Source organism: Pongo abelii, chromosome 3 (assembly GCF_028885655.2).
Source record: "Pongo abelii isolate AG06213 chromosome 3, NHGRI_mPonAbe1-v2.0_pri, whole genome shotgun sequence".
Classification (NCBI taxonomy): domain Eukaryota; kingdom Metazoa; phylum Chordata; class Mammalia; order Primates; family Hominidae; genus Pongo; species Pongo abelii.
In genome coordinates, this window is record NC_071988.2 from 210,828,226 (window position 1) to 210,848,189 (window position 19,964).

General features: G+C 41.9%; 1 long non-coding RNA gene across 1 annotated transcript in view; it reads left to right on the forward strand.

The window, feature by feature from the left end:
* LOC134761328 (uncharacterized) overlaps positions 1–12,658 on the forward strand; it is a 31,331-nt gene extending 18,673 nt beyond the window's left edge. Inside the window, exon 3 of the long non-coding RNA XR_010139843.1 lies at positions 12,416–12,658. This is a non-coding gene — a long non-coding RNA (uncharacterized LOC134761328). The remainder of the gene's footprint in view (positions 1–12,415) is intronic.
* Positions 12,659–19,964: the final 7,306 nt, after the last annotated feature.

Sequence of the window (19,964 nt, forward strand, 5' to 3'; positions counted from 1 at the left end):
GGAATAATAGTAATAAAACAAATCAAAGTTTATACCCTCAAGGAGTTTATGTTGTAATGAAGGATGCAAACAGTATATACACACTGCAATGTCAGCTAGTGATAACTTTTGAGAGAGTAGTGAAATAACATACATACAGGGATAGAAAGTGATGGGAAAGCCTTGTCTCCACCGTCCTTCTTTTCCTCTCAGAGCTCCAGCCAAGTATTTTCTCCAGCAGTTGTGTTAAACACACTTCCTTATGTTATTAGGCATGTCCTGACCCCTCTATCTGAAACACTTGCCCTTTGCCTAGCTAACTGCTATTCTTCAGTCACAGTCAAATACTGCTTCACAGGCAAGCCTTCCCCACTCCCAGCCATGCTCCCAGAGCATCATGAAACTTCCAAGAAATTTGACATTGTTTGTATGATGATTTGCTCACTCTATTTTCCTCACTAGAGCATGGGATTATATATATGTAATCTTTTATATATATAATTACTATATATATGGCATAGAGTGAATGTTCAATAGAATTAGTTGAGCGCATTATTTTAAGTATAATATACCAAGAAGACAGGTTCCAAAGACCACATATTTTAACCATTCTGTTTACATGGGATGTTTAGAAAAGGCAAATCTATGGAAAAAGAAGGTAGATTAGTGTTTATGTTACCGAAACACCAGGGGTTCGGTCAAGGTCCTGCTACTCGCTGCACAGAAAGCCAATGATTGAGACGGCGAGTATTGCCAAGGAAGAATCTTTAATCAGGTGCTGCAGCCAAGGAGATGGAAACTCACTCTCAAATCCATCTCCCTGACCCACTAAAACCAGGAGTTTATATAACAGGGAAAAAAATGCAACTGTGTGTAAGAAAACAGGAACTAGGGAGACGCAAGGAAGCCATCATGGTGAATGAAGGGTCTGGCATCTCATTGTCCGGATGTGATGATCTGGTGAGTTTCAGTTGTTTGATCCTTTTTTTTTGAGAGACCTGATGGTCATTTTCTGAGGGAGGGACTCAGATTAAACAAATATAAGTTTCAAGCTTTAAGATTAGAAGGGTCAATTCCTATATTTATAAAAAAATATCTATGAGACCACTGGGTCAGTTTCATTTACCCAGGGCTGAGAGAGAGAATGGGGATTCACTGCTGACTGGCCTGAGGGAACTTACTGGAAAGATGGAAATGTTCTAAAACTGGATTATGGTGATGGTTGCAGACTAAGCAAGTTTACTAAAATCATTGAATCATACATGAAAATTAGATGAATTTTATGATATGTAAATTATATCTCCATAAAGGTCTTTTTATTTTATTTTGTTTTTTTCTTTTTGAGACAGCGTCTTGCTCTGTTGCCCAGGCTGGAGTGCAGTGGCACGATCTCGGCACACTGCAACCTCTGCCTCCCGGGTTCAAGCAATTCTCCTGCCTCCGCCTCCCAAGTAGCTGGGACTACAGGTGTGCGTCACTGCGCTTGGCTAATTTTTGTATTTTTAGTGGAGATGGGATTTTACCATGTTGGCCAAGCTGGTCTTGATCTCCTGTCCTCCAGTGATCTGCCTGCCACAGCCTCCCAAAGTGCTGAGATTACAGGCGAGAGCCACCATGCCCAGCCTCAATAAAGGTCTTTTTTTTTAAAAAAAGGAAGTGACTAGGGGAAGTGTAAGGATGTAGGGGTGGCCAGGGAAGGTCTTTTTAAGGAGATGCTATTTGACTAGAAAACTGACATGAAGGCAAGAGCCCTGAAGATGTCTCGGGACAGAGGGCTCCTGGCAGGGGAGCAGTGGGGATCTTAGGTGCATTGCTATGTTGGAAGAACAGTGGGGAGTCCAGGTGGCTGCGGGGACCACAGGAGGAAGTGAAGGCTAGGGAGGAGCCAGTTAGCTATGTGAATTTTATTTTAAATGTGATGAGATGCTATTGAAGGATTTTAGCAGGAGAGCAACATAATTTGGTTTACATTTTGACAGAGTCACTTTGGCTGCTGTATGGAAAGATAGGAGCAGGAAGCCCAGATAAGAAATGGAGTAGCCAGTCACGAAATGGTGGGTTATGGATCAGGGTGGTAACGGTGGAGGCGGTGAAAAGTGTGTATCTTATAGATAGAAATATGTGAGAATATCACAGCCTATTCTAAAAACTGCTGAATCATGGAGTGAATATAGTTGGGGAAGTGGGTGGAGCAGAACAGCATAAGAAGAGAGTAAAGAAGTGTGCGGGGTCAGATTACATGAGGCCTTACAGGGCGTGGGACAGAGTTTCACTTCATCTTAAATGCAGTGAGACGTCATTGGAGGATTTCAGGTGCGGAATGATACAGCCGGACTCACTCACATGAAGATCATTCTGTCTACCATGTGGGGAAGAGATCGTAGGGGAAGAAGCGTGGAAACCCGAGAGCAAGTTAACACACTAATGGCAGAGGTTAGGCAAGAGGTGGTGGTGGTGTAGATTGGGATGGTGGCAATGCAGATAGAAAAATAAGCTCATACAAAGGCTCCTTTAGAATTGGAACAGATGGGATAACTGGATATGAAGAAGAGGAAAATAAAGAGTGAAGCATTTTTGGTTTGGGTAACTGAGATACAGCAGTTTTTTTTTTTTTTGAGATGGAGTCTCACTCTGTTACCCAGGCTGGAGTGCAACAGCACGATCTCAGCTCACTGCAACCTCCACCTCCCAGGTTCAAGTGATTCTCCTGCCTCAGCCTCCCGAGTAGCTGGGACTACAGGCGTGCACCACCACACACAGATAATTTTTGTGTTTTTAGTAGAGACCAAGTTTCACCATGTTGGCCAGGATGGTCTCGATCTCTTGACCTCGTGATCCACCCGCCCTGGCCTCCCAACATGCCGGGATTATGGGCCTGAGCCACCGCACCCAGCCCAGTTACAGTAGTTTACTCCAGAATAATAATACATGGATAAACATAGGTTACATACATACTTAAAAGAACATTAGAGTTCTTTTTTGTTTTTCTTTGATGTTTGGCTTTGATTTAATGGGATTTTACTATACACATTACTCTTAAGCAAGCCTTTAACACTCGGCAGTTTAAAGTGCTTGGTACATAGTAGGCTTAAGTAATATTTTATCAAACTGAGCTGGAGAGTTCTTAGATATTGTTCTCACCTCAAATTCAGTCATCCCTTGGTATCTGCTAGGGATTGCTTCCAGGAACCCCATGAATTTTTTAACCAAAATCCACAGATGCTCAAGTCCGTTATACAAAATGGTGTCGTGTTTGAATGTCACTGACACACATACTCTATGTACTTAAACCATCTCTAGACTCCCTATAATACCTAACACGATGTAAATGCTAGAGAAACAGTTGTTTTACTGTATTGTTTGGGGAATAACATCAAGTCTGTACATTTTTCAGTAGAGATGCAATGATCACAGGCCTAACTGCGTTTTCAATCTGCACGTTGTTGAACCCATGGATGCAGAGCCCGTGGGTGCCGATTGCTAACTGTATATCCTACTTCTAATCCTTCTTTTGTATGGAGTGAGCTTCCAAAAACCTTCTGAAACATTAAGTCATGCTCTTCTTTGAAGTCTGTCTGTGAATCCTCACGGCTGTCAGCGTGAGAACCAAAGGCTGCAGTAGTGCACACAATGTCCTTCATCTCAGTAGCTTGATTGTTCAGCATCTGTGTGACCCAACCTCTCCTATTGTCCTTGATTCAATAGCTGATCTACTGAACTATGTAGCTGAATTTCAGCTGCTCAAGCACGGTGCTCTCTTCGTTTGGAATGCCCTACTTCTTCTGTTATTATTATGATGACACATTGGTGATTTTCTTCCTATGAGAATCTTCTCTAATTTCCCAAGTGTAAGTTAGCTATCCTCCTGTGTGTGCCCTGAACCCTGTACATCCCTATCATCACAGTAGTTCATTGCCTTGTAATTGCTTGCTTGCTTTTATGTTTCTCCCATTGGACAATATATTCCTTAAAGCCAGAGACTTTTCCCTGTAATATTATCCTCAGAACTTAATATAGTACATGTTGTCATACTAAAAGCTTGATAAATACAACATACGTAAGTAAAGGAAAATTATTCTTCTACATTAGAGAATACAGTTCCTAGGGAAAGTATGTATTTAGACCACACGACTGAAGCAAGAGGTCTGGGGAACACCCATACTCAAGGAATGGGGAGGAACAAAAGGCATTAGAAAAAAAAGAAATGGGATAGCCGTGAAAGTGCAAGAACAATGTTCAGAGTGTTTATCACGGCCGTCTGGGAAAAATAGAATTTCAAGAAATGAATGATCAGTCATGTCAAATGCTTATAAAAGTCAGGAATAATGGCTGTGAAATGTCCAATCAACTTGGCAATTAAAAATACACTGATGACTTTATGAAGCAATTTCAGTTTGTTGGTTGAGACAGAAGCCAGATGATGAGGTGCTGCATAATAAATGGCACATCGCGGGTTGATGACAGCACAGCTCTGCTTTAATATGGCAGGAAACACGATGGGTTCTGTGGCATCCTCCTACTCACTGTCTTCTGTGGATTGTGACTCCTGGTGACTGACAGATGTTTAATTTCCTGAGGGCAAGCAAAGTCACGGCTTTAATATGCCCGAGAATGATGACGGATGATGCAACTTTGGATAAGCCTGTAGAAGAGACAAGAGAAAGGAACAGGTGTAGAAAAGCTCTGAAGGGGGCTGGGTGCAGTGGCTCATGCGTGTAATCCTAGTACTTTGGGAGGTTGAGGCGGGCAGATAGTGAGGTCAGGAGTTCGAGACCAGCCTGACCAACATGGTGAAACCCCATCTCTACTAAAAATACAAAAATTAGCTGGGCGTGGTGGCGGGCACCTGCAATCGCAGCTACTCGGGAGGCTGAGGCAAGAGAATCACTTGAACCCAGGAGGCGGAGGTTGCTGTGAGCTGAGATGGTGCCACTGCACTCCAGCCTGGGTGACAGAGCGAGACTCTGTCAAAAAAAAAAAAAAAAAAAGAGAAAGAAAAAGAAAAGAAAAGAAAAGCTCTGAAGGGAGAATTCTTGAGTGTGTGATGTTTGAAAGACTAGACTAAAGGGCAGTTCAGTGGGACAGTGGGTGGAATTTGCAGTGGATACCAGAACAGAGTTTGGGAAGAGAGATTTGGCCAAGAGACTACACCCTGCAGATCTCCACTGACAGAGGAGTTAGTGACCAAAAGCCTGGCCACTGAGCTGAAACCCATCGTGCACTTGTGCTGTAACCACATTCCCATTGGCTGCTCTCCAGCCAATGACTGAATTGGAAGCAGGGATGCCTGTCCTGGGAGCCATGAGCTCCTCTGATGGCTGAGGTTGACTCATGGACTTCCAGTAGCTTTGCTGAACCTTCCATAGACTGGAAAGCAGCCTAAGATGTTTTCTTGCAGACCCCTCTGGCTCCTTCACCATTTCCTTTTATAGTAGTTTTCTTAATAACATCCTTGCATGTTTAATCCTGTGCTGATATCAGCTTCTCAGAGGGTCCAGACCGATATAATATCTAATGGGTATTTTTATTTTTGAAGGGAGGTGAATTGCTGTGTTGTTAGTGTTGTACCCTTCTATCATTCACTATCATTCATGTTTCTTCAAGATATATTCAGTAAAATACCCATTTCTCACTAATGCTGGTTAGAGTAGGTCTTTTTTTTTTTTATTTTTTTTTATTTATTTTTATTTTTTTATTTTTTATTTTTTTTCTTTTATTATTATTATTATACTTTAGGTTTTATGGTACATGTGCGCAATGTGCAGGTAAGTTACATATGTATACATGTGCCATGCTGGTGCGCTGCACCCACCAACTCGTCATCTAGCATTAGGTATATCTCCCAATGCTATCCCTCCCCCCTCCCCCCACCCCACAACAGTCCCCAGAGTGTGATGTTCCCCTTCCTGTGTCCATGTGTTCTCATTGTTCAATTCCCACCTATGAGTGAGAATATGCGGTGTTTGGTTTTTTGTTCTTGCGATAGTTTACTGAGAATGATGATTTCCAATTTCATCCATGTCCCTACAAAGGACGTGAACTCATCATTTTTTATGGCTGCATAGTATTCCATGGTGTATATGTGCCACATTTTCTTAATCCAGTCTATCATTGTTGGACATTTGGGTTGGTTCCAAGTCTTTGCTATTGTGAATAATGCCGCAATAAACATACGTGTGCATGTGTCTTTATAGCAGCATGATTTATAGTCCTTTGGGTATATACCCAGTAATGGGATGGCTGGGTCGAATGGAATTTCTAGTTCTAGATCCCTGAGGAATCGCCACACTGACTTCCACAAGGGTTGAACTAGTTTACAGTCCCACCAACAGTGTAAAAGTGTTCCTATTTCTCCACATCCTCTCCAGCACCTGTTGTTTCCTGACTTTTTAATGATTGCCATTCTAACTGGTGTGAGATGGTATCTCATTGTGGTTTTGATTTGCATTTCTCTGATGGCCAGTGATGGTGAGCATTTTTTCATGTGTTTTTTGGTTGCATAAATGTCTTCTTTTGAGAAGTGTCTGTTCATGTCCTTCGCCCTCTTTTTGATGGGGTTGTTTGTTTTTTTCTTGTAAATTTGTTGGAGTTCATTGTAGATTCTGGATATTAGCCCTTTGTCAGATGAGTAGGTTGCGAAAATTTTCTCCCATTTTGTAGGTTGCCTGTTCACTCTGATGGTAGTTTCCTTTGCTGTGCAGAAGCTCTTTAGTTTAATTAGATCCCATTTGTCAATTTTGGCTTTTGTTGCCATTGCTTTTGGTGTTTTAGACATGAAGTCCTTGCCCATGCCTATGTCCTGAATGGTAATGCCTAGGTTTTCTTCTAGGGTTTTTATGGTTTTAGGTCTAACATTTAAGTCTTTAATCCATCTTGAATTGATTTTTGTATAAGGTGTAAGGAAGGGATCCAGTTTCAGCTTTCTACATATGGCTAGCCAGTTTTCCCAGCACCATTTATTAAATAGGGAATCCTTTCCCCATTTCTTGTTTTTGTCAGGTTTGTCAAAGATCAGATACTTGTAGATATGTGGCATTATTTCTGACGGCTCTGTTCTGTTCCATTGATCTATATCTCTGTTTTGGTACCAGTACCATGCTGTTTTGGTTACTGTAGCCTTGTAGTATAGTTTGAAGTCAGGTAGTGTGATGCCTCCAGCTTTGTTCTTTTGGCTTAGGGTTGACTTGGCGATGCGGGCTCTTTTTTGGTTCCATATGAACTTTAAAGTAGTTTTTTCCAATTCTGTGAAGAAAGTCATTGGTAGCTTGATGGGGATGGCATTGAATCTGTAAATTACCTTGGGAAGGATGGCCATTTTCATGATATTGATTCTTCCTACCCATGAGCATGGAATGTTCTTCCATTTGTTTGTATCCTCTTTTATTTCCCTGAGCAGTGGTTTGTAGTTCTCCTTGAAGAGGTCTTTCACATCCCTTGTAAGTTGGATTCCTAGGTATTTGATTCTCTTTGAAGCAATTGTGAATGGGAGTTCACTCATGATTTGGCTCTCTGTTTGTCTGTTATTGATGTATAAGAATGCTTGTGATTTTTGCACATTGATTTTGTATCCTGAGACTTTGCTGAAGTTGCTTATCAGCTTAAGGAGATTTTGGGCTGAGACAATGGGGTTTTCTAGATATACTATCATGTCATCTGCAAACAGGGACAATTTGACTTCCTCTTTTCCTAATTGAATACCCTTGATTTCCTTCTCCTGCCTAATTGCCCTGGCCAGAACTTCCAACACTATGTTGAATAGAAGTGGTGAGAGAGGGCATCCCTGTCTTGTGCCAGTTTTCAAAGGGAATGCTTCCAGTTTTTGCCCATTCAGTATGATATTGGCTGTGGGTTTGTCATAAATAGCTCTTATTATTTTGAGATACGTCCCATCAATTCCTAATTTATTGAGAGTTTTTAGCATGAAGGGTTGTTGAATTTTGTCAAAGGCCTTTTCTGCATCTATTGAGATAATCATGTGGTTTTTGTCTTTGGTTCTGTTTATATGCTGGATTACATTTATTGATTTGCGTATATTGAACCAGCCTTGCATCCCAGGGATGAAGCCCACTTGATCATGGTGGATAAGCTTTTTGATGTGCTGCTGGATTCTGTTTGCCAGTATTTTATTGAGGATTTTTGCATCAATGTTCATCAAGGATATTGGTCTAAAATTCTCTTTTTTTGTTGTGTCTCTGCCAGGCTTTGGTATCAGGATGATGCTGGCCTCATAAAATGAGTTAGGGAGGATTCCCTCTTTTTCTATTGATTGGAATAGTTTCAGAAGGAATGGTACCAGCTCCTCCTTGTACCTCTGGTAGAATTCGGCTGTGAATCCATCTGGTCCTGGACTTTTTTTGGTTGGTAAGCTATTGATTATTGCCACAATTTCAGCTCCTGTTATTGGTCTATTCAGAGATTCAACTTCTTCCTGGTTTAGTCTTGGGAGGGTGTATGTGTTGAGGAATTTATCCATTTCTTCTAGATTTTCTAGTTTATTTGCATAGAGGTGTTTGTAATATTCTCTGATGGTAGTTTGTATTTCTGTGGGATCGGTGGTGATATCCCCTTTATCATTTTTTATTGCATCTATTTGATTCTTCTCTCTTTTTTTCTTTATTAATCTTGCTAGCGGTCTATCAATTTTGTTGATCCTTTCAAAAAACCAGCTCCTGGATTCATTTATTTTTTGAAGGGTTTTTTGTGTCTCTATTTCCTTCAGTTCTGCTCTGATTTTAGTTATTTCTTGCCTTCTGCTAGCTTTTGAATGTGTTTGCTCTTGCTTTTCTAGTTCTTTTAATTGTGATGTTAGGGTGTCAATTTTGGATCTTTCCTGCTTTCTCTTGTGGGCATTTAGTGCTATAAATTTCCCTCTACACACTGCTTTGAATGCATCCCAGAGATTCTGGTATGTTGTGTCTTGGTTCTCGTTGGTTTCAAAGAACATCTTTATTTCTGCCTTCATTTCGTTATGTACCCAGTAGTCATTCAGGAGCAGGTTGTTCAGTTTCCACGTAGTTGAGCGGTTTTGAGTGAGATTCTTAATCCTGAGTTCTAGCTTGATTGCACTGTGATCTGAGAGACAGTTTGTTACAATTTCTGTTCTTTTACATTTATTGAGGAGAGCTTTACTTCCAAGTATATGGTCAATTTTGGAATAGGTGTGGTGTGGTGCTGAAAAAAATGTATATTCTGTTGATTTGGGGTGGAGAGTTCTGTAGATGTCTATTAGGTCCGCTTGGTGCAGAGCTGAGTTCAATTCCTGGGTATCCTTGTTGACTTTCTGTCTCGTTGATCTGTCTAATGTTGATAGTGGGGTGTTAAAGTCTCCCATTATTAATGTGTGGGAGTCTAAGTCTCTTTGTAGGTCACTCAGGACTTGCTTTATGAATCTGGGTGCTCCTGTATTGGGTGCATATATATTTAGGATAGTTAGCTCTTCTTGTTGAATTAATCCCTTTACCATTATGTAATGGCCTTCTTTGTCTCTTTTGATCTTTGTTGGTTTAAAGTCTGTTTTATCAGAGACTAGGATTGCAACCCCTGCCTTTTTTTGTTTTCCATTTGCTTGGTAGATCTTCCTCCATCCTTTTATTTTGAGCCTATGTGTGTCTCTGCACGTGAGATGGGTTTCCTGAATACAGCACACTGATGGGTCTTGAGTCTTTATCCAGTTTGCCAGTCTGTGTCTTTTAATTGGAGCATTTAGTCCATTTACATTTAAAGTTAATATTGTTATGTGTGAATTTGATCCTGTCATTATGATGTTAGCTGGATATTTTGCTCGTTAGTTGATGCAGTCTCTTCCTAGTCTCGATGTTCTTTACATTTCGGTAGGATTTTGCAGTGGCTGGTACCGGTTGTGCCTTTCCATGTTTAGCGCTTCCTTCAGGAGCTCTTTTAGGGCAGGCCTGGTGGTGACAAAATCTCTCAGCATTTGCTTGTCTGTAAAGTATTTTATTTCTCCTTCACTTATGAAGCTTAGTTTGGCAGGATATGAAATTCTGGGTTGAAAATTCTTTTCTTTAAGAATGTTGAATATTGGCCCCCACTCTCTTCTGGCTTGTAGGGTTTCTGCCGAGAGATCCGCTGTTAGTCTGATGGGCTTCCCTTTGATGGTAACCTGACCTTTCTCTCTGGCTGCCCTTAACATTTTTTCCTTCATTTCAACTTTGGTGAATCTGACAATTATGTGTCTTGGAGTTGCTCTTCTCGAGGAGTATCTTTGTGGCGTTCTCTGTATTTCCTGAATCTGAATGTTGGCCTGCCTTGCTAGATTGGGGAAGTTCTCCTGGATAATATCCTGCAGAGTGTTTTCCAACTTGTTTCCATTCTCCCCGTCACTTTCAGGTACACCAATCAGACGTAGATTTGGTCTTTTCACATAGTCCCACATTTCTTGGAGGCTTTGCTCGTTTCTTTTTATTCTTTTTTCTCTAAACTTCCCTTCTCGCTTCATTTCATTCATTTCATCATCCAGGGCTGATACCCTTTCTTCCATTTGATCGCATCGGCTCCTGAGGCTTCTGCATTCTTCACGTAGTTCTCGAGCCTTGGTTTTCAGCTCCATTAGCTCCTTTAAGCACTTCTCTGTATTGGTTATTCTAGTTATACATTCTTCTAAATTTTTTTCAAAGTTTTCAACTTCTTTGCCTTTGGTTTGAATATCCTCCCGTAGCTCGGAGTAATTTGATCGTCTGAAGCCTTCTTCTCTCAGCTCGTCAAAGTCATTTTCCGTCCAGCTTTGTTCCATTGCTGGTGAGGAACTGCGTTCCTTTGGAGGAGGAGAGGTACTCCGGTTTTTAGAGTTTCCAGTTTTTCTGCTCTGTTTTTTCCCCATCTTTGTGGTTTTATCTACTTTTGGTCTTTGATGATGGTGATGTACAGATGGGTTTTTGGTGTGGATGTCCTTTCTGTTAGTTTTCCTTCTAACAGACAGAACCCTCAGCTGCAGGTCTGTTGGAGTACCTGGCTGGCCGTGTGAGGTGTCAGTCTGCCCCTGCTGGGGGGTGCCTCCCAGTTAGGCTGCTCGGGGGTCAGGGGTCAGGGACCCACTTGAGGAGGCAGTCAGCCCGTTCTCAGATCTCCAGCTGCGTGCTGGGAGAACCACTGCTCTCCTCACAGCTGTCAGACAGGGACATTTAAGTCTGCAGAGGTTACTGCTGTCTTTTTGTTTGTCTGTGTCCTGCCCCCAGAGGTGGAGCCTACAGAGGCAGGCAGGCCTCCTTGAGCTGTGGTGGGCTCCACCCAGTTCAAGCTTCCAGGCTGCTTTGTTTACCTAAGCGAGCCTGGGCAATGGCGGGCGCCCCTCCCCCAGCCTCGCTGCTGACTTGCTGTTTGATCTCAGACTGCTGTGCTAGCAATCAGCGAGACTCCGTGGGCGTAGGACCCTCTGAGCCAGGTGCAGGCTATACTCTCCTGGGGCACCGTTTCCTAAGCCCGTTGGAAAAGCACAGTATTCGGGTGGGAGTGGCCCGATTTTCCAGGTGCAGTCTGTCACCCCTGGAAGGGGAACTCCCTGACCCCTTGCGCTTCCCGAGTGAGGCAATGCCTCGCCCCTGCTTCGGCTGGCGCACGGTGCGCTCACCCACTGACCTGCGCCCACTGTCTGGCACTCCCTAGTGAGATGAACACGGTACCTCAGATGGAAATGCAGAAATCACCCGTCTTCTGCGTCGCTCGTGCTGGGAGCTGTAGACCGGAGCTGTTCCTATTCGGCCATCTTGGCTCCTCCCGGTCTTTTTTTTTTTTTTTTGAGATGTAGTCTCCCTCTGTTGCCCAGGCTGGAGTGCAGTGGCGCCATCTTGGCTCACTGCAACTTCCGCCTCCTGGGTTCAAGTGATTCTCCTGCCTCGGCCTCCTAAGTAGCTGGGATTGCAGGTGCCCACCACCACGCCCGGCTAATTTCTTTTGTATTTTTATCAGAGCGGGGTTTCATCATGTTGGCCAGGCTGGTTTTGAACTCCTGGCCTCAAGTAATCCGCCCGCCATGGCCTCCCAAAATGCTAGGATTATAGGCGTGAGCCACCACGCCAGGCCAGGTCTTCTTTCTTGAGGGGAGGGACAAAGTGAAATAATGAGAACTGCTCTGCAATGTCTTCTTCAGAAGAGGAGCTGCCCGTAGAACAGAGTCCCATGTAGATGATACAGTGATATTAAATAGAATGTTCCCCACAGGAGTTTAACGCGACTAGCATCAAGGTGACGCTTATAAATGCTAATGCAAGAATGCCATTCAGGAGTCTTGCTTTATACCTAAAAAAAGATGTGTTCCTGATTGTGGAATATCTTTACAGGTAGAAGGCAGGTAATAGTTATATAGAAATAAAACAAAAATAACAATGTATAGGATACAGCCTCAAAGATTCCCAGAATATTAGAGCTACAAGGCACGTTAGAGACCATCTCCTAATTTTAAATGCTCTTTTGAATATTCTAGTGAGAGAAGCTGCAGCCTGTTGAGACTCCACAAGATTGAAGACATGAAAAGAGGAAATATGCATGAATGCCCGCGTGGAGAACCACCCCCACCTGCTGCTCCTGCTCTAATGATCACGCCCATTATCAACTGAGGGATGGCTCTGTGCCTTGTCCTTGCATTACACGGACCAAGAACACTTCACAGGACTCAGAGAGGTAAATAAGAGAAACCTATTCTTACAGAGGATGAAAATAAGCACACAGGGAGGTAAAGTGCCCAAAAATCCCATCTGAACTGGCTTTAGAAACCGTATATTTACTTTTTCATATAATTTGTTTATCTAGAGGAAAAAAATAACAGATGTGTTTAATGGCTTTGGAAACATTTAAACAGGTGGACCTCAAAATATGTGAAATGAACATATTGCCATTGTTTATTATAATTTTCCTTCCTTCTATTTTTGCTTAAAATTCCTCAAGGCCTTTGGATATGTAAAAAAAAATGAGCATTTGTTTTATTATGTTGCTTAATAGAAACAATTTTTTAAAGTATTGATTTATGCAGTGACCAAAATACTGATTCTAAACAACAAAACATGCAGCTGTTACGAATCCTGGATGAGCTCTGGAAATGTGTGGTATTGTCTTGCAAAGTAGCTGTTTTTGTTCTAGTCAAATATGGAAATTAGTTTAGAAACTTCATTTTAATATATAATTCTGATTTCAGTGTTACCAGTAAATATTAATGTCCTCTTCTAACAGTCTTAATTTCCTTTTCTCAACTCCCTTGAGTTATATATTTTATTGAAGCATTCATTTACCATCAAGAGAAAAAAATGACATAACCATGTGTACTGAAATGTATGGCTTACAGGCCAAAGAGTTAAGGAAACTAAATTTGTTCTCCCACCCCCTTACTTGTGCTATGCATTTAAAAAGAAAACTTTCGACGTCTATTGTTCTTACTTTTACAATTTATGACGTAGTTAATCCTATTCACCTTGTGTACTGAGGTAGGTCAGAATTTCTTCTCACCCTTTTCGTCTTCTAACATGACATGTTCTTTTGCATCATGAGTCATAGAAATGTAAGCTAATACATAAAGTTTTTGAAAAGATGAGGAAAGAGCCAGAGAAATAATAATGCCCAGAGGTTGTGCCATAAGGTATGTTCCACATTGGCAAGAAGTCCCTTGCTTGGTAGATGTGTTCCTATAAGCCCTAAAAGAAAGGGCAGGTGGCTGTCATACTCCTCTTATCCTCCGGACACAATCACCTGAGACCATTCACTAGGCCTTCCAAGGGGAAGCCCAGGCGAAACTGAGGGACAAGCCTTCTGAGACGGACAGAAAAAGAAAAACGTGAAATCTTATGGTAAGGGTAAAAGGCCAAAGAGACTTAGGAACTGTAAGGTAGGGAGGAAAGAATGTGGGAGCCCAGAGAGAGAGGTCCTCTGTGGCTTTAACAGTAGACTTTCAGTGGAGCAATAAAGAACATGAGGAAACTCAGTAAAGGATATTTTGCACCGTGGTTTGGACTCCAAGCATGTATTTGATCATATGATGGGTTTATAGTTTTTATTCTTGGCCTCGGTCTCTGTTTTTTTTTCTTCTTATACGTGGTAGTGTTGGGATTCACTCACATGGTGGCAGAAATATTAAAGGGAAATATTAGGGAAAGTTGTAGGGAATAGTCACAAACCTTTCGGAAGGCTGAAAGGTTGCATAGCTTGTAATAATTGAACAGGCTGAGGCAGCCGGTTCTTACCTTAGAGCATTAGGTCATAGGGTAAATACTAGGGACAACAGAGGCTTCCCCAGTTAAGTCTGTTTACCCTACCTCCATTAACTAACCTTTGAGCCAGATGGCCCTCTTGCGGGGAGGTTGACTAGGGATATCGCCCCCTAATGGTATTTACCTTAGACCTCGGTACCTGACCTTTAATCATTCCTGGAACTACTCTCTTAACCATGTTAATTATCCACAAGTGTGTTGACTCAGAGCTTCTGTTGTTAATTGTATACCAAATAAATGCCTGGAGTGCGAGCTGCTCAGGGCCGGCTGCGGTGACAAACCTCTCTTGGTGTGCAGGCGGTCGGACATTCAGCAGGACTGGCAAAGCAGAATATCTGTGTGTCAGTGTACGTTTTATTCGTCCGTCATTTGGGTCAGGGTCTGCGGGCATACCCCCGCAGCTCATGCCCTCAAGTGTGAGGAGCAATACCTCGTTATAGACTTAGTTGTAAAAAGTTTTTAAAATTAACAAGACAGTAATCAGGTATTTTAAACAATTGAATTTTACAAACCCTCATAACATTGAGTGGGAAAAAAATTTAGATATCACAGTCAACTCCTTGATCTTACACATAAAGAAACTGATGCTCAAAATGTGAAAAGATTTTCCCAAGTTAATATTACACATGATCAGTGGATATGATACTAGAGCCAATCTTTGATCTCCAATTCCAGTTTTCTTACTATAATAAGGTGGATTTCTTGTGAGGGAACCAACCAGCTAAAGTAAAAAAACTACAGTTTCTATGAGGATCCACATACTTTCCTGACAACGGAGTAAGAGAAAATGTGGCAAGTGGCCATTGGGCCCTCCAGGTGTCTTAGAGTGGTTGACATAGTTCCTGAACAAGAGTGGAAATCCAGCCGGGCGCGGTGGCTCACGCCTGTAATCCCAGCACTCTGGGAGGCTGAGGCGGGTGGATCACGAGGTCAGGAGATTGAGACCATCCTGGCTAACATGGTGAAACCCCATCTCTGCTAAAAATACAAAAAATTAGCTGGGTGTGGTGGCGGGCACCTGTAATCCCAGTTACACTCCGGAGGCTGAGGCAGGAGAATTGCTTGAACCTGGGAGGCAGAGCTTGCAATGAGCTGAGATAGCGCCACTGCACTCCAGCCTGGATGACAGCGTGACTCTGTCTCAAAAAAAAAAAAAAAAAAAAGAGGGAATCTAGGTGGATTCAGGGATAGGGAATGGTAGCAAAAAGAGAGAGAGAGGAGAGAGAGGGAAGAGTAAGGAGCACAGAAATAGAAAAAGCATCTGGTAGTGAGATGAGTTGGGATCTGGGGAGAGGGACCTGTGTCCAGACAGGCTTCTTACAGAGCTGTCTACTTACAGAGCTCCGCACCCACAGCACCAGGTCAGTGATTTGTCTGTTGGTGCGCAACCCCCCTTCTGTGCTCTTTTCTGTATCACAGGGGACTGGATATCTGCAAGCTACATTTTCCACACTCCCTTCTGACTGATATTTAATAAGATTTTGATAATGGGAGGCACTGGCAAGAAATGGGAAGGTGGGAGAAAGGGCAAATCCATATTTTTAGTCATTGTTTTTCCTGGTAGTGCACTTGGCAGCAGTAACCACAGTGACAAGTGGATGCAAGCCCGGTTTCCCTCTAAGGCGGCACAGTTCCAATGGCAGCAGCAGCAGCGGCTGCTCTGACAGCTTCGTAAGCACCAGTATTCCTGGGCCCTGGCTGTTGTTGTATCAGGAGTGTGAGCTCCTGGCTTCCTGCGCAGTGGCAGCAGCAGTGCTCACTGCAGCCGGCAGTGGCTAAAGAAGGACGCCAGCCTCCTCAGCCCACAGCCGCGTGGACTTGGGGCTACACCATTGCTCTTTGGGGTTGTTTTTGGCTCATGGGGTGGTTGTGGCATCCTGCAGTTATGAACAGCAGTTCCGAACAGCAGTTCCTCAGGTACCAGCCTCTGGGGAGCCTCATCCGCTTCTTGTTCCTACCTGGCTGCTTTTTTGTGACGTTTAAAACCAATGTTCAAATCCAATGTGTTTGAAATGCTTAGAATTGGTTTTGTTTTCCTAACTGGACACGAGAGACACAAGCACTATGCGATCCTTCTACGTCATGCTCTTAAAAAATACGGCAAAGTTTTACATTGTTCATCCATTTCTGCTGTTTCCATGAAACTGACAATATACAAAGACCAGCGTGTGTGGGACCCTGGAATATGTCAGTTTATATTTCTATTGTGTCAGTTTTCTTAGGGTATATGGTGAATATAAATATGACTATTATAATTAAGTGACTGTGCATTTTCATATTAGAATTCATTATGTTGCCTTCTCAGTAGAAGCACTTTCTGTGTAGTGCTTGAGCATATAGGTAAGTCAGGTGGCCACCTGCACAGTGTGATCTGAAGGTGTGAAGGTATCTATCTGCCTCAAATAGCGATTAAATTTAACAGGTGCATATTCTGTAGTGAAAAAAATACAGTTGGCCCTCCATATCCACGGGTTCTGCACCCATGGATTCAACCAACCAAGGATAAAAATATTTTTTAAAAATTGCATCTGCAAGTTAATTATAATATAATGCTCAAGAAAATTCACAACATGAATGAAATGTTACAGAAGTTATAAATCCATTGCGTTTATCAATAGCTCATTTTTGAAAAGGGTATTTGGATTATAGATTTCCACTTCTTTTACAAAGAAACATTGAGGTGAGAATTTTGTGGGTACTCTTTAAACAATAGTACATGAGTTTAATACATATTTTTTAAAGCCAGTAAATAACATTTTTCTGTGTCCACTTTAAAGTGTGTTGGGTATATAAGTGAATTGGACTGTATTTCTAATATGTGTGTAGGTTTAATTTTATATAGTTTTTAAATTGTTCTGTGATTAATCGGCCATTGAAAATGACCTTTTTAATTGTTGAGATTTACTGACTGGCCTTATATGGAAGGATTTGTATATCCTTACCATATATATACTATATATATACATAGTATATATATAAAAATATAAATATAAATATATATGGTGTATATATATGGTGCATATATATAGTGTGTGTGTATATATGTATTTGGTATATATATGGTGCATATATTTGGTATATATATGGTGTGTGCATGTATATATACATATATACACCATATATACACACATATATATACCATCTTTTATTTGTGTGGTGAAAAATACTCTTTTTTGGTGTAAAAAGTTTATTTTCTTTGCTAATAGTGTCAGTTTGTAAAAAAGGAATTCATCCTTACCAAATATCTATAGACCTTTTGGTCAGTATTCCCTAAACAACACAGTATAAGAACTATTTACATAGCATTCACATTGTATTAGGTATTATAAGTAATCTAAGGATGATTTAAAATATACAAGGGGATGTGTATAGGTTATATGCAAATACTATGCCATTTTATATCAGGGTCTTGAGCATCCACAGATTTTGATGTTAGCAGGAGATGCTGGAACGAATTCCACATGGATACAGAGGGATGTCTCTCTCTTTCTCTCTTTGATATTGTTATATTATATCATATTATTTATATTATATATTTATATATTGGTAATATTTATATAGTAGTTTAAAGGATTGTTATAAAAGTTGATTTTAAACCACAACAGCAACCAAAATGATTATGTGATGTTACAGAGGAATATGGTTGCCATCTTTTTTTTTTTGAGACAGAGTCTCACTTTGTCGCCCAGGTTAGAGTGCAGAGGTGCAGTCTCGGCTCACTGCAAGCTCCGCCTCCCGGGTTCACGCCATTCTCCTGCCTCATCCTCCCAAGTAGCTGGGACTACAGGCGCCCGCCACCACGCCTGGCTAATTTTTTGTATTTTTGGTAGAGCTGGGGTTTCACTGTGTTAGCCAGGATGGTCTCAATCTCCTGACCTCGTGATCCGCCCGCCTTGGCCTCCCAAAGTGCTGGGATTACAGGCATAAGCCACCCTGCCTGGCCTATGGTTGCTATCTTTAATAAATATTATGGACATAAGAGAAAGAGAGAGAATGCTGCTAGGCCACTTAAAAATGGAGATGTGATTTATGGGAATGTTCTTGTCTACATGTAATCAACACGTGGAATCTTTATAATAGGTGTCAAGAAATTTCCCATTCAGGAGAATTCTGTAGGTAAAGGTTCAGAGGGAGCCATGGCTAGATGCTGGGAGGGGAGGGTTAGATGCAGCCTCACTGGAGGGGTCGTGTTCTGGAAGTGATATCTAACATCCCTCCATTATCTGGAAGTGATATCTAACATCCCCACCATTATCTGAAAGTGATGACTAACATCCACCCATTATCTGGAAGTGATAGCTAACATCTCCCCATTATCTGGAAGTGAATATCTAACATCTCCCCATTATCCGGAAGTGTTATCTAACATCACCCCATTATCTGGAAGTGATATCTAACATCCCCCCATTACCTGGAAGTGTTATCTAACATCCCCCCATTACCTGGAAGTGTTATCTAACATCCCCCCATTACCTGGAAGTGATATCTAACATCCCCCCATTATCTGGAAGTGATATCTAACATCTCCCCATTATCTGGAAGTGATATCTAACATCCCCCCATTATCTGGAAGTGATATCTAACTTCCACCATTAGTGACACTCCTCTATGTTTCAAGGTATGTATTTCAAGAAAGCCCTTGTTAGAATAACAGGAATTTATTGGGGAGAATAGCACAATGTCTTCTTTTTTTTGAGACAGAGTTTCGCTCTGTCACCCAGGTTCGGGTGCAATGGCGTGATCTTGGCTCACTGCAACCTCTGCTTCCCGGGTTCAAGCGATTCTCCTGCCTCAGCCTCCCGAGTAGCTGGGATTACAGGCATGTGTCACCAACCCCGGGTAATTTTGTATTTTTAGTAGAGACGGGGTTTCTCCATGTTGGTCAGGCTGGTCTCGAACTCCCAATCTCAGGTGATCCGCCTGCCTCGGCCTCCCAAAGTGCTGGGATTACAGCCGTGAGCCACAGCACCTGGCCACAATGTCTTTATTAATCTACACGTAAGGAGTTTTCTGGTAAAATAGTACTGGGCAGATTGTGAGTGGGAGCAGTGATGTTGGGTTTCAACAACAAACTTAAAAGAAACAAAGAAAAGAACACGTAATCTGTAGGCTGGGTTTTTGTCTGTTTGGTTTTGGAATGCAAAGAGAAGAAAAAATGAGGTACTAGGCATTTAGTTCTTTTCTAGCCTAAGATTAAAGTGCTTTTTGCTCCTGCCTAACTTTAGGAAAGTGAGGAAACAACACTCACAGACAAAGGACAATTGAGCATGAGCTCCAGGGGACCATCAGCAAAACATTTTCAGAAGTTGTGAAGAGTAGGATGCATAAGTCACGGAGCAGATCAGAGGCCTGTGGATCAGGTACCAAGGACAAGGAAGACTCTGTCAGCTGATGATGGTGAGAAGTGCTGCTAGGTCACTTCAAAACGGAGATGTGATTTATGGGCATGTTGTTGTCTATGTGTAATCAACACATGGAATCTTTATAATACGTATCTATATTTCTACGAATTAAAGTTTTTCCTATGGCCTATAGTTAAGTGTTCTTGCGAGGTGTGAGAGCAGGTGCACCTATGCTGTACATAGGGGAGGATGCTAGATAAAGAATATCGCCTACACCGTCTTACAGATCATTCCCAGATGGGATGGTAGAAACATACCATACAAATGTAAGGAGGTTCCTAAAAATGTTCACTTGGGCCGTAAGCACCATACAATTGAGCAAGGTTGCACATTTATGAAGCTCTACAAAGCACAGGTTGGTTTAGCATTATCT